The following is a 15,619-nucleotide window of genomic DNA, read 5'->3' as shown; positions in this document are numbered from 1 at the left end:
TGTTGCTTTTAATATTTTCTCTTTATCTTTAATTTTGGTCAGTTTGATTACTATGGGTCTCAGTGTGTTCCTCCTTGGATTAATCCTGTATGGCACTCTCTGCACTTCCTGGACTTGAGTGACTGTTTCCTTTCCCATGTTAAGGAAGTTTTCAGCTATCATCTCTTCAAATATTTTCTCAGGCACTTTCTCTCTCTCTTCTCCTTCTGGGACTGATATAATGCGAATGTTGGTGCGTTTGACATTGTCCCAGAAGTCTTAAACTGTCCTCATTTCTTTTTTTTTTTTCCTTTTTAAATTTTTGGCCATAGTACATGGCATGTGGGATCTTAGTTCCCTGACCAGGGATCGAACCCTCACCCCCTGCATTGGAAGGAGGAGTCTTCACAACTGGACTGCTGGGGAAGTCCCTGTCCTCACTTCTTTTCTTTTCTTTTTTTTTAAATAAATTTACTTATTTTATTTATTTTATTTTTGGCTATGTTGGGCCTTCGTTGCTGCATGTGGGTTTTCTCTAGTTGCGGCAAGCAGGGGCTATTCTTCATTGTGGTGCACGGGCTTCTCATTGCGGTTGCTTCTCTTGTTGAAGATCATGGGCTCTAGGTGCGTGGGCTTCAGTAGTTGTGGTGTGTGGGCTTCAGTAGTTGTGGCTCATGGGCTCTAGAGCACAGGCTCAGTAGTTGTGGCACATGGACTTATTTGCTCTGTGGCATGTGGGATCTTCCCGAACTAGGGCTTGAACCCGTGTCCCCTGCATTGGCAGGCGGATTCTTTTTTTTTTTTTTTTTTTTTTGCGGTACGCGGGCCTCTCCCTGTTGTGGCCTCCCGCTATTGTGGCCTCTCGCGTTGCGGAGCACAGGCTCCGGACACACAGGCTCAGTGGCCATGGCCCACGGGCCCACGGGCCCAGCCGCTCCGCGGCATGTGGGATCTTCCCAGACCGGGGCACGAACCCATGTCCCCTGCATCGGCAGGCGGACTCTCAATCACTGCGCCACCAGGGAAGCCCCTGGCAGGCGGATTCTCAACCACTGCACCACCAGGGAAGCCCTGTCCTCATTTCTTTTCATTCTTTTTGTTTGTTTGGTTTTTGTTCTGTTCCATGGCAGTGATTTCCACCACTCTGTCTTCCAGCTCACTTATCTGTTCTTCTGCTTCATTTATTCTGTATTGATTCCTTCTAGTGTATTTTTCATTTCAGTTATTGTATTCTTCAACTCTGTTTGGTTGTTCTTTACATTTTCTAACTCTTTGTTAAAAACTTCTTGTAACTTCTAACTCTGTGCCTCTATTCTTTTCCCATGTCCTTTGATTATTTTTACAGTCACTACCCCTGAACTCTTTCTTGGGTAGATTTCCTATCCCCATGTCACTTAGCTGTCCTGGGGTTTTATCTTGTTCCTTTGTCTGGAACATATTTCTCTGCCATCTCATTTCGTCTAAATTTCTATTTGTATTTTTATGTATGTGGAAGGTTAGTTATGTTTCACAACCTTGGAGAAGTGGCCCTCTGTAGGGGATGTCCTATGTGTCTCTGCTTGTCATGCAAGGGCCAGGGACCAGCTGGCCCCAGGATAGGTTCTGACCTGCATTTGCAGACTGAGTTGCACAGGCTGCAGGATCATAGTTTTCTTGCTTCTGGTGGCTGCCCTCTGGTGGGTGAGGTGGTCTAGAGACTTGTGCAGGCTCCCTTGTGGGAGGGGCCAGTGTCTGCCCACTGGTGGGTGGAGCTGGGTCTTGGCCCTCTGGTTGGCAGGGCCATGCCAAGGGATGTGTCTAGAGGTGGCTGTGGGCTCAGGAAGTCTTTAGGCAGCCTGTCTGCTGATGGGTGGGGTTGTGTTCCCACCCTGTTGGTTGTTTGGTCTGAGGCACTGGAGCCTACAGGCTGTCGGGTGGGGCCAGGTCTTGGTGCTAATGACCCAGGCAGGATGTCTGCCTCCAACAAGAGTTCAAGTAGATGAACACTCCCTGATATTTCTGCCACCAGCTTTTATGACCCCAGAGAGAGCAATAGCCATCCTCTGCCTCCCCAGGACACACCCCCCAAGACCAGCAGATAGATCTGGCCCAGGTCAGAAGTCACTGCTTTTGCCTTGGGTCTCGGTGTGTGCGACATCTTGTGTGCACCTCCAAAAGCGGAGTCTCTGTTTCCCCCAGTCCTGTGGAGCTCCTGTACTCAAGCCCCTCTGGCCTTCAAAGACAAATGCTCTGGGGGGGTCCTCCTCCCAATGCCAGACCCCCAGGCTGGGGAGCCTAAGGGCTCAGAACTCTCACTCCTGTGGGAGAACTTCTGCAATATAATTATTCTCCAGTTTGTGGGCTGCCCACCCAGGAAGTATGGGATTTGAGTGTATGGTGAGTGCATCCCTCCTACCATCTTGTTGGGCATCTTCTTTATGTCTTTGGATGTATAATGGATTTTTTTTGGGGTAGGTTCCAGTCTTTTTTATCAATGGTTGTTCTGCAGTTAGTTGTGATTTTGGTGTGCTTGTGAGAGAAGGTGAGCTCAGGGTCCTTCTACTCTGCCATCTTGTCTCCTCTCCAAATCAAGAGAAATATTTTTTAAAAGAGGAGAGAGAGAGAGACAGAGAAAGAGAGACAGAGAAAGAGAGAGAGAGAGATGACGATATGGTGAAATATTTTATAATTGAAAAAAATGGTTTTTATCAATAATATAAATGAGGCTTAGTCACATATTAAATGAAAAGATTTTCAAATTGTCAGACAAAGCAAAGTCTAACCCTATGTTACCTATAAACACACCTAAAAGAAAGAGATTAGAAAGCGTAAAAATAAAAGAATGGGGGTTTCCCTGGTGGCGCAGTGGTTAAGAATCCGCCTGCCTATGCAGGGGACACGGTTTCCAGCCCTGGTCTGGGAGGATCTCACATGCTGCGGAGCAATTAAGCCCGTGCGCCACAGCCACTGAGCCTGCACTCTAGAGCCCACGAGCCACAACTACTGAAGCCCGCGTGCCACAACTACTGAGGCCCACGCGCCTAGAGCCTGTGCTCTCAACCAAGAGAAGCCACCGCAACGAGTAGCCCGTGCACAGCAACGAAGAGTAGCCCCCGCTCATCGCAACTAGAGAAAGCCCATGTGCGGTATCAAAGACACAACGCAGCCAAAAATAAATAAATTTATTTTTTAAAAAGTCTTAAAAAAAATAAAGAATGGATAAATATATACCAAGTAAGATGTAAAACACAAAAACAGCAAGGGTCATGATGTTGGTATCTGTCAAGGTAGAATTCTGACCAAAAAGCTTTAAAAAGAAAAAGGAGGACTTTTTTAAATGTTAATGGTTTTAACAATGGAGATATATACTCAATAACACAGCAGTCAGCTTCCACAAAGTAAAAACTACAACAGATGCAGACAAAATTGAAACACATTAACAAGAGAAAAGTTTGATACATTACTTTCATTCCAAGACAAAGCAAGTGGATGAAATATGAATAAGGATTTAGGAAACCTAATCCAGTGCTACTGAAAATGTGGTTACAGACGGGTGCAAGTTCACGAGCGGTGGTTACCAGATGCCGTGAGATAAGAAGCTTGCTCCAAAATATAAATCGATGAACCACTTCCTTCATCTGGAAAGTCTTGCTACCAAAAAAAAAAAAAAAAAAAATCAGCTGAACTATTTTGTGCTTAGTGATATAGTAGACTGGCTACTTTGAGTAGCACTGACCTAAAGAACATAATCGGTATGGTAACAAATATATGTCAAACTCTGAATATCAATATTAGAGAATACACTTCCTTTTGAAGTGCACATGGAATGTTCCTAAAAATGGATATCTTAGGACACAAAGAAAACTAGCAATAAACATCAATCATTATTAGAGAAATGAAAATCAAAACAACTGTGAGATATCACCTCATACCTGTCATCAAAAAGTCTACAAATAATAAATATCAGAGAGGATGTGGAGAAAAAAGAACACTTGTGTACTGTTAGTGGGAATGTAAATTGGTACAGCCACTATGGAAAACAGTATGGAGGTTCCTCAAAAAACTAAAAATAGAGCTACTGTATGATACAGCAATTCCACTCTTGGGTATATATCTGGAAAAAACAAAAACACTAATTCGAAAATATACATGTACCCCAATGTTCATAGCAGCACTATTTACAATAGCCAAGATACGGAAGCAACACAGTACCCATCAACAGACAAATGGATAAAGAAGATGTGGTATATATGTACAATGGACTATTACTCAGCCATAAAAAAGAATGAAATTCTTCCATTTGCAGCAACATGGATGGACCTAGAGAATATTATGTTTAATGGAATAAGACAGACACAGAAAGATAAATACTGTATGATATGTGGAATCTAAAAAAAATAAAACAAATGAATGTATATAGCAACAGAAACAGACTCATGGATATAGAAAACAAACTACCAGTGGCTACCACTGTGGGGAGAGGAAGGAGGAGGGGCAAGATAGGGGTATGAGATTAAGAGATACAAACTACTATGTATAAAGTAGGTAAGGGGCTTCCCTGGTGGCGCAGTGGTTGAGAGTCCACCTGCCGATGCAGGGGACACGGGTTCATGCCCCGGTCCGGGAAGATCCCACACGCTGCAGAGTGGCTGGGCCCGTGAGCCATGGCTGGTGGGCCTGCGCGTCCACAACGGGAGAGGCCACAACAGTGAGAGGCCCGCGTACCGCAAAAAAAAAAAAAAAAAATAGATAAGCAACAAGGATATATTATACAGTACAGGAAATTATAGCCATTATCTTGTAATACCTTTTAATGGAGTATAATCTATAAAAATACTGAATCACTATGCCATACACCTGAAACTAATATAATATTGTAAATCAACTGTACTTCAATTAAAAAATAAAATAATGTAAAAAAAATTTAAATGCAAATAATAGACAGCACTCTCTGATTACAATGCTAGATATTAGTGATAATAATAAAGTTTCTGCCACTTGGAAAAAATTTTAATGTACATACTTTTAAATAATTCCTGCAATGAAGGAAAAATAAAAAATTCAGAACTCTTGCTAATAGTAAAAATATTACATCTGAATAAATGACCTACAGCAACAAAAGTTATCAGAGGAAAATTCATACACTAAATACTTATATCAATGAATATGAAAGTAAATAAATGAAACATTGATGTCACAAAGATAGAAAAAGATCAAAGAAAACCAAAGGAAAGCATAAGGAAGGAATTGATGAGTGAAAAATTAATGAATTAAAAAAATAGAGACAGAAAAAAAGTAATACAGAAATCAAAAGGCTTATTTAAAAACACTAACAATGTGCACAAACTATTAAATAACTTAATTTTTTTTTTTTTTTTTTTTGCGGTACGGGGGCCTCTCACTGTCGTAGCCTCTCCCGTTGCGGAGCACAGGCTCCGGACGCGTAGGCCCAGCGGCCATTGTTCACGGGCCCAGCCGCTCCGCGGCATGTGGGATCTTCGCGGACCGGGGCACGAACCCGCATCCCCTGAATTGGCAGGCGGACTCTCAACCACTGCGCCACCAGGGAAGCCCTAACTTAATTTTTTAAATAAAGTATAAACATACAAACTAAATGACAAGCCAGACATGGCCATCAAAACAGAGCCTGTTAATTTGTACAATTTTATGCAAATAAATATGAAAACAATTAAATAGATAATTTTCTAGAAAATTATAATTTATCAAAATTGACCCTCATAGAGATACAAAATCTAAACAGACAGAATTCTGTAGAAATACAAATTTGTGAAACAGAAACCCAACAAAAAATGCATCAGGCCCAAATGGCTTCAAGGGTGATTTACACTAAATCTTTAAAGAAAAAACCTGAATGTTACTTAAACAATTCTAGAGCATAGAAGATGAAGAAACACTTCTAATTTCTTTTTGTGGAGCAAGTATAATCAAGTAAATGAATAAAAAAGGTAAAATATTAGTAAACATACCTTAATAGCACATTAAATAAATATATATAACCAAGTGGGGTTTATTTCAGGAATATAAAGATCATTTAACACTAGGATATCTGTTCACATAATGTATCAAATTTATACACCTAAGGAGAAAATGATCTGATAATCTCCATAGATGCTGAAAAGGCATTTGACAAAATTCAAAGCCCATTCATATTAAAGACTCAATAAAAAGAAATTGAGGGATACTTCCCTTACATAGCTTGACCCCAAATTCAGCATCTTAATTAATTAGTGGGCAAACACTAGAGGCTTTCTTGCTGGTGATATAATTTAAAAAAAAAAATTTTTTTTTTCTCCCAGATTCCTGGCACAGACCTTCAAAAACCCTTGGAATTTCCTGCGTGATGAAAGTGTCTTGTTAGTTATAACAAGCCCCTTGATACTTGAGTTTATAAAATCAACTCTTGAGTTGATATATTTAATACTTTATAAATTCAAGTTTATGCTAATAAGGAGTTTCATGGTGATGATTCATGGGGGGAGGGGTTTGGTAGCTTCAGGATGGGGGCTGGGGCCAGAGGAACCAAACCAGTGATTAGAGCTTTGGAACTCAGCCCCACCCTCAACCTCGGGGAAGGGGATAGGGACTGGAGATTGAGTTCAGTCACCAACCAAGCCAATGGTTTAAAAACCCTCGGCCAGGAGGCTAAGGGAGCTTCCCCAGCTGGTGAACACCTTAATAGGCTTAGGGGATAGTATCTCTTCATCTGGCTGTTCATTAGTATCCTTTGTAATAAAATGGTAATTGTAAATATAGCACTTTCCTGAGTTCTGAGGGTGGTTCTGGTGAATTTCCCACCTGAGGATGTTGTGAGAAGCCCCAAATTTGTATCCAGCCAGGCAGAAGTGTGGGTGGCTTGGGAACACCCAGGACCTGATGTGGAGGCAGCCTTGTGGGACTGAAAACCTTAACCTGTGGGATCTTCACTAACTGCAGGTAGTTGGTGTCAGAATTGAATTGAATTGTAGGACACGCGGCTGGTAACAGACAATTAGTGTTGGAACTCATTGCAAAAATCAGAAAGAAGACAAAGATGTCCACTTTTTTAAATACAAGAGAAAACAATTAGAATCATAAGAATTGAAAAAGAAGACATAAAGTTACATCCATGTGCAAATAATATAGTTCTAGGAAACTTATAATAAATGGAAAACCTCCTATGAAGAGGAAATGTATTTTGTCAAGTAGCAGGATGTAAAATTAACGTACAGAAATAAAGAGCTTTGTAACTGAAACAGGAGGGAAGGGGGCAGGGCACAACCTTTGAAAGAATGACATAGACCGAGGACATGACTGATTAGAACCAAATGGGTCCAAGATGGCAGACAAGTCGACTTCCTCTAGACCTTGAGCCTCAGTATAACACATCACTGTAACACATCAGCAAGCTAAATGGCACACCCACAGGTGCCATGACAGTTCCAAGGCCGACCATAAGGATCAAAAAGTGGGCGGTGGCCCAATTCCTGGAAATCCCTGCCTCTTCCTGAAATAGCTGGAATACTCCTCCCATGATTAACATATGAAATTACCCACCCCTATAAAAACTGACCACCCCATACCCTGGGGCTGCTCTCGCCTTCTGAGATGGCCCACACTCTGTCTGTGGAGTGTGTTCTCTCTAAATAAGTCCTAATAAATGGGTAAGATAAGTTCTTACCTATCACTTTGTCTCTCACTGAATTATTTCTGCAATGAGACATCAAGAACCTGAGCTTCATTAAGTCCTGAAACAAGGTGTGTGATCTCAGTTGGAAGACCATGGGTTTTGGCTGGTTTCGAGTCCTAGCACGTGGGTTCGAGTCCCAATCTGAGGTGCATGGTATCATAACCACTTGGAAGAAATAAAGGAAGAGGAGAGCCCTGATTCCATTTACAATAGCAAAAGCAAAACAAAACAAAATGCAGGCACAAATTTAGAATTGTGTAAAACTTACATGAGGAAAACTATAAAACATTCTTACAGGACAAAAAGTAGGTTTGAACAAATGGGAAAACATACCATGTTATTGATCAGAAGAATCAATATCAGAAAGATATAAATACTTGCCAAGTTAAAAGTTTGTAAACTTAATGTGATCCCAGTAAAAATATCCTCAGGTTATTATTATTTTTTTCTGGAGCCAGACAAGTTGATTATAAGGTTATTTTGGAAAATAAATACAAGACTAGCCAGAAATCTCCTTAAAAAGTAGAGAGGGGCTTCCCTGGTGGCGCAGTGGTTGAGAGTCTGCCTGCTGATGCAGGGGACACGGGTTCGTGTCCCGGTCCGGGAAGATCCCACATGCCGTGGAGCGGCTAGGCCCGTGAGTCATGGCTGCTGAGCCTGCGCGTCCGGAGCCTGTGCTCCGCAACAAGAGAGGCCACAACAGTGAGAGGCCCGCGTACCGCAAAAAAAAAAAAAAGTAGAGAAATGGTGGACTAGCCTTACCTCACATTGAAACAGTTATAAAAACTCTCCTATTGAATGAAATAATGCCATTTGCAGCAACCTGGATGGATCTAGAGATTATCATACTAAGTGAAGTAAGTCAGAAAGAGAAAGACAAATACTGTATGATATCACTTACATGTGGAATCTAAAATCTGACACAAATGAACTTATTTATGAAACAGAAACAGACTCACAGACATAGAAAACAAACAGGGTGACCAAAGGGGAAAGGAGGTGGGGGAGGGTTAAATTAGGAGTTTGGAATTAGCAGATACAAACTACTATATATAAAATGGGTAAACAACAAGGTCCCACTGTATAGCACAGGGAACTATATGCAAAATCCTGTAATAAACCATAATAAACCATTCAGATATATCTGAATCACTTTGCTGTACACCAGAAACTAACACAACATTGTAAATCAACTATACTTCAATTAAAAACAACTCTCTTATTAAAACATTATGGTATTGGTGCATAAACAGACATGTGGCTAATCGAACAGGATATAAAATTCAAAGATAGACTCCAAAGGCATATGGAAATTTAGTGTTTGATAAACAAATGGTGTTGGAACAACTGGTAGCCAAGTGGATAAAGATAAAATTGGATCCTGGGACTTCCCTGGTGGTGCAGTGGTTAAGACTCTGCGCTCCCAATGCAGGGGGCATGGGTTCGATCCCTGGTCAGGAAACTTGGTCCCACATGCATACTACAACTATGATTTTGCATGCCACAACTAAGACCTGGCACAACCAAAAAAAAAAAAAAAAAAGATAAAATTGGATCCATTCCTCACACCTTGCACTTGGATAAATTCCAAGTGGGTCACATATCTAATGTAAAAATATAGTCATACAAATACTAGAAGAAAACAAGTTTTTTACAACTTGGGAATGAAGAGGACTTTCCTAACTATAATACCATATCTGGATTTAATAAAGGAAAGATGGGTAAATTTATCTACCTAAAATTTTTAAAAATTTAAAAATTGCATGCCTGAAATACCATGAGCAATGTAAAAGTTAAATAAAAACCAAGACAAAATTGGAACTAATATCATAAAAGCTCAATATCCCTAATATATAAAATTTTTCTAAATATTGAAAAGAAATTCAAATCCTAGTCTAACCCAGTAGTAAATGAGAAAGTTATAGAAAAAAAAATGCAAATAGCTCTTAAGTATATGAAAAGATGCTTAACTTTGATATACTACTTGTATAATAAGAAAAATGCATATTAAAACTAAAATGAGATACCATTACTTATTTATCAGATTTGCAAAAATCTCAAACTTGACAACACACTGAGTTGGTGAGACTGTGGAGAGATAGGTACTTTCATGTATTGCTGATGGGGGTGAAAAATGGTGCAACCATGGAGGGGGATTTGACAAGAGCTAGCAAAACTATGTGTGCATTTATTTTTTGCCCGAGCAACCTACCTTCTAGGTATATGTAGCTAAGATTAAATGGTAAAAACTTGAAGTGATGAATACTCGAGGCTATTTATTGCAGCACATTTTGTAATAATAAAAGACTGTAAACAGCCCACATGTCTATCTGTACAGGACAGGTGAATAAACAATGGCACATACATGCACTGGAATATTAGTCAAATGTAAAAAGAAGAATATCTCTATATATTGCTAAAGAGTGATCTCCAGGATAAAAGTGAAAAAAGCAACATGCAGAAGAGTATGTATAGTATTATACTTTCTGTGTAAGAATGGAAAAAAGTATATATATGTATGTATATATATATATTTCTATTTTCAAAATTTTAAAGTGCATAAACCAAAACCTAATAAATAAAAATGATTACCTATAAGGAAAAGGATAGGGATGTATCTCTCTCAATGGACCTTGTTTTATAGTTTTGATATCATAAAATATACACACAGTTAAAAAACAAACTTAACTACAAAAGAAAAAAGCAACAATTCCTCACTACAACCATCACCCTCACAATTGTCATGCTTTGTACCCAAGCTTTTGCCTTAGAGTCCTATGATTGTTGCAGTAATCTCTTACACTAAGAATGTGAGGGCAAAAGCAAAATGCCGTTAATAGGTATAAGGAAGACCCTAAAGCAAGGGGGAATTTCTATGCCATTATTTTAAAGTTAGGAAGCTCATATTTTAGCTTGACAATGCACTTTATATGATATCAAGATGAATGCAAAATGAAGGAAAAAATACCTTGTGTTATATATATATATTTTTTAAATGACCTTAATCTTAGTAGATTTTTGCCTGTGGTTCATATATTTCTGACCAAAAGGTACAATTCTGTTCTGAATGTGCACTCTTAATCTATTCAAGTTCATTTACTCAATTTATTAGTTTTCTTAGACCAGTCTGAATAGCTAATATGTAGCTCTTTGGCTAAGGCTTTTTCCTTCTGTTTAGAAACCTGATGTCTATTTTGGGAACTAGAAAAAACATAAATTGCTTCAATAGAAAAGACTGTATTTAACTTAAAAAAGAGAGAGAGAGAGAAAGAGACAAGACCTACCAACCAAATGCAATATGTAGCTCTTGTTTAGATCCTGATTTAAATAAAGCAACTATAACAAGGCATTTTGAGACAATTGGGGAAAACTGAACATGGACTGATTATTAGATGATATTAAGGAATTAATAATTAATTTTGTTGGGTGTGATAATGAAATAGTGGTTATGTTATGGTTATAAAATTAGTCTGTTTATGTTAGAGATTTTTACTGAAGAATTTACAAAGTGAAATGATATGTCTTGGATTGTTTTAACATACTGCAGCAAAAGAAAGAAAAAGTAGTGGTGGGTAGGATAGAGCATAAATAACAGGAAGAGAATATTGATAATTGTTGAAGCTGGATGATAGGTGCTCGGAGGCTTCTTATACCATTCTTTCTACTTTATGCATGTTTGAAATTTTCCATAATAAAAAGATATGAATTCTCTCACTCATATGTCTCCCCAGGTGAAGTCATTGAACTCAAAAGAGCAAGATCAAGTGTTAGATCAAATAAAAGTTTTATAACATAAATTACTTTCTTTAAGTTGCTTTCTTTGGTCTTGAAAACCTTTTAACGGATAGAAGTTAAAATATTATGGAAGAATAAAAGACCATTGTCACAGCCTGTTAATCCCATATGCTTCCCATGAGAAGGATAAATAGTTATATGGCAGTTCTGTGGGATCCAGGATCCAATATAGAAACTTTTCCCGAAGGGTTCTCTAACACTCCATCCTTCCTTTTCTTCTTCTTGTTTTTTTATTTTTTTAATCAGCGGGGGCAGATGGGGAAAAAAATGGAGGCATGAAGTGATCTCCTATTTGACTAGTTAGAGCAAAGTAAAGATGGGGGCCGGTGGCCTTTGGTTTGAGATACTCTGATGTGATAGAAACAAAAGTACATTAAGTCTAAAAGGACTATCATGTGAAATCACCAGGTGAAGCTAACTTTACCCTAATAAATAGAGCACATTTAGAAAGCATGTTATCTTCAGCAAATGGTCTTTTGCGAACTAGCACCTGGCTTGCTCCTGGACTCCAGGAGGGTATAAAGACACTTAGCCATGAAATACTTGGTGACTGTACAACCCCAACGGATCCCAAACCATAAAACAGAGGGCACGTCATCCATCAAGTGGAAGTGGTCTTATAAGGCCAGGCCTAAGTCTGAATATACATGTGAGTTGCATGAGCTGACTGCTTACATTCCTAGTATGTCTGCTCTCATCACTTGCCTCGGCCAATGCCAATGACCTCACAGAGAGTTTCCTATGATCAATGAGCCAAGAGAAAAAACGTTTAGCCTTTTTACAGAATACTCAGCACAGGACACTCGCTGTGGCCACAAGTATACCACTGTGTCCTGTATTCCATTCGGAGTGTCCCTGATGGACTGCAGAGAAGGGAATCCTTCTAGTGGGTAGAACTTAAGTAGCACATCTTCTTGTCCACTTTCCTTGTTAGGGAAGATGGTCTGAGGTAAGGCCTCACAGGGACATGTAAAAAAGTGGCAAGTTGTTAACTGTATGGTCAAGGACTTGGAAGGAGCAAAATAAGAAAATTGATGGCAAGAAAGATTGGAGAAGAGGTATGTAGATGGATTTAAGACGCTCTTAAAGTGGGTCTAGACTATGAGAGTATTTATTCATCTTCAGAATGGAGGAGACTCCCCATAACCTGGTAAACAAGATGACCTGTTCTGTGGGTGTCAGTCAGCCTCCCTCCCTAGTCACTCCCTACTTGCTCAATGGATTCATAAATTAAATGGGTTCAATGACATGGACTTCCCCTTACTTTGACATGTTTATTGCCATTACTGAGGCTCAATTTACCAGCAAGAGTCACTAACCCTTAGCCCCCTGCATGTGGGGGCAGCCAAGTACCTGGAGGCAGATTGATTACATCACAACATAGTAGTGATTTGACGCCCATTGGAATAGACATTTATTCTGATTTGGATTTGTTTCCCCTGCTCACCATGTCTCTAGCAGCACTACTGCCCAAGGCTTGTTAAGTGCCTTATGTTGTTATGGTATCTCATACGTATGAATCACGTTCATTTAAATGCAAAAAAAAGACACCCGACACATTTTGAATATGGAATCCCATTAGCCTAGGTTTATCTTATTCTTATGCATGAAAGGAAAAGAGAAAACTTCCAATCATGCCCAATAAAGAGTACATCTGTGAAACTCCAGTATGTCTGGAGTCCTTGAAAATAGCTTTTTCTCAGTTGTTGGAAAGATGCTGTTCCCCTGCAGAGACATTATGTTCTAGGTAGTGGACCCAGAGTACCATAACTGCAACATTTTTCACAAAAGTATAGTGGCTTTTTTAGGCCACACAGGACAGATGCTTGCTCTGTTTGAAGGCATCTACTGATGGACAGAATAGCAATAGATCATCACTATGTCAAATGAGACTAAACAACCAGGAAACATAATACTTTTTTTCTTTTTTCTTTTTCTGTCTGTGCTGCGTGGCTTGCGGGGCTTTAGTTCCCAGACCAGGGATCAAGCCCGGGCTTCCTGCTGTGGAAGCAAGGAGTCCCAACCACTGGACGGCCAGGGTAGTCCCAGGAAACAAAATATTATTTAAACCCTTCTAAAACATTTAGAAAAATGGATAGGCCTTGGAATGTTTTCTTTGTAGATGGGAACAGAGAAAAAGGTAGAACCCAAGGCTGTGAGTGTGAAATATTTAGCAGACAGTGTTGTGGCCGGATTAGGGGCAATTGGAAACAAAGGCAGTATGCTTCATTAATGGAGCGGAGATCTTGAATTAAAACATAGGTATTTTTACTAATTTTATGGCCTCCCTACAGGTATCCAGGTACAGAAAAACTCTTGTTTGAAAAATAGTTTGTTTTAAAAGTGATGTAATTACAGAAAGGAGACCTGCTTCCAGATGCAGAAGATACTGTACTAGCTTGCTTGGGCTGATGTGACAAAATACTACAGACCGAGTGGGTTATAAAACAGAAATTTATTTTCTCACAGTTCTGGAGGCTAGAAGTCCGAGATCAAGATGTTGGCAGGGTTAGTTTCTTCTGAGACTGCTGTCCTTGGCCTATAGATGGCTGTCTACTCCTTGTGTCTTCACGAGGTCTTCCCTCTGCATGTCTGTGTCAAAATTTCCTCTTCTTATAAAGATACCACTCATATTAGTAACTAATTCCCAGATGAGGACCCACCCTAATCACCCCTTTCTAAGTTACTTACCTCTTTAAAGAGCCTATCTCCAAACAGAGTCACATTCTGAAGTAACTGGGGATTAGGAATTCAATATATTAATTTAAAGGGGACACAATTCAGCTCATAGCAAGTACTTTTGTAACTGAAAGTGGGGTCCGGCTGCTCACCACTGAAAAGCCCATAAAGAGGCAAGGTTGGTGGAAAGGAAAATTTGCTTTCTTTTGGATGCCGGCAACAGGTGGGGAGGGCAGACGCCTGTCCAAAGGCCGACTCCTCCCACTGACAATCGGGGGCGAGAGCTCTTATAGGCTGAGGGAGGGGGCTACATGCAGAAACAGCACAGGCAGCTCTGACAGTCATCTTGAAATTGGTCAAGACCAATGGTCTGATCAGCGTTATCCTGATTAAGTACAGTTAGTCTTCAGTTCCAGGGTCGGTTTGTTCCCAGTTCCCTGAGGCCAGTTCTCAGAATTGTGGCAGCTTATGTCATGGCTACAGTCTGGTCTTCATGTAGTTAACTTCTTCCACCTGGTGTGGGTTTCAGTATATGTAAGACAGCTCACAGAATATAGCTCAGAAGATTATCTCTAGCCCTTGAGGAGGAACTAAAGGTCCTTGACTTTGCTTAATGACTAGATTATTATTATTTGGTCTCCTTTGACTCTTTTCCTTTGTTTCTGCATTTTCTCATTTCTCTGATTAAACTTATTCTTTGGCTAAAGTTTTTCCACAGACAAAAACAGGCAGAGGACCTGGGAGGCATAGACCATAGGGTCCTGCTCCATTTCACTTTGAGAATAGATTTATGTACAAGAAGTGATCACTGCAGGGCCCTACCCAGATGCTCTCAGTTCCCCTTTATCTGCTCTGTGCACCCTTCCCCAAGCTTCTGCATGCTTTGCTGCTCAAAGCTTACACTTGCAGCAAAGCATGAATTGCCCTTGGGCATTGGACCTTATAACTTGGCCTCACCACACAGAGGGCTGGAAGTGCCTGGGAGTCTTACAAGTTCACCTGACTCCCTGCTCCTTTGCTGGGGGAGTGGGATGTCCTCCAGAAACTCTCTCCATCGGGTCTACATCAGGCTGACAGGAAAGGAAGGATTTAATTAAAAAGACAGAATGGCCCTAAGGTAACATTTGCAGAGAGAGAGGTAGAAGAAGTCACACTTTGATTAGAAATCCCCACAGCATTAAACATTTTTGAAGAGAGAAGAATATGCCACAACTTATCCTAACTGAACGTGGGGACAAGCCCTTGACTTGGGTGACACCTAGTGTGTGGAAGACACAAAGTCCCGTGTGACCCAGGGGTTCTGTCACGTGGAAATGACCTTCTAATTCTTAGGCTCCCATAAGAGGAGTACAGATTCGGGGATGCAACTTGATTCTGAGCCCACTGAGGAGGTGGGCCCAAGGAATTACTTCCGTTCGGAAGTCAGTATAGGTACTTATTTTTTCCAGAGATCTCTTTGCCTGCAGAAATGAAAACTTCTCCACTCAGTACCTTTGTTAA

Source organism: Pseudorca crassidens, chromosome 2 (genome assembly GCF_039906515.1).
Source record: "Pseudorca crassidens isolate mPseCra1 chromosome 2, mPseCra1.hap1, whole genome shotgun sequence".
In the NCBI taxonomy this organism is placed as follows: Eukaryota; Metazoa; Chordata; class Mammalia; order Artiodactyla; family Delphinidae; genus Pseudorca; species Pseudorca crassidens.
The sequence above is the reverse complement of the archived record's forward strand: the minus strand, read 5'-3'. Positions refer to the sequence as shown.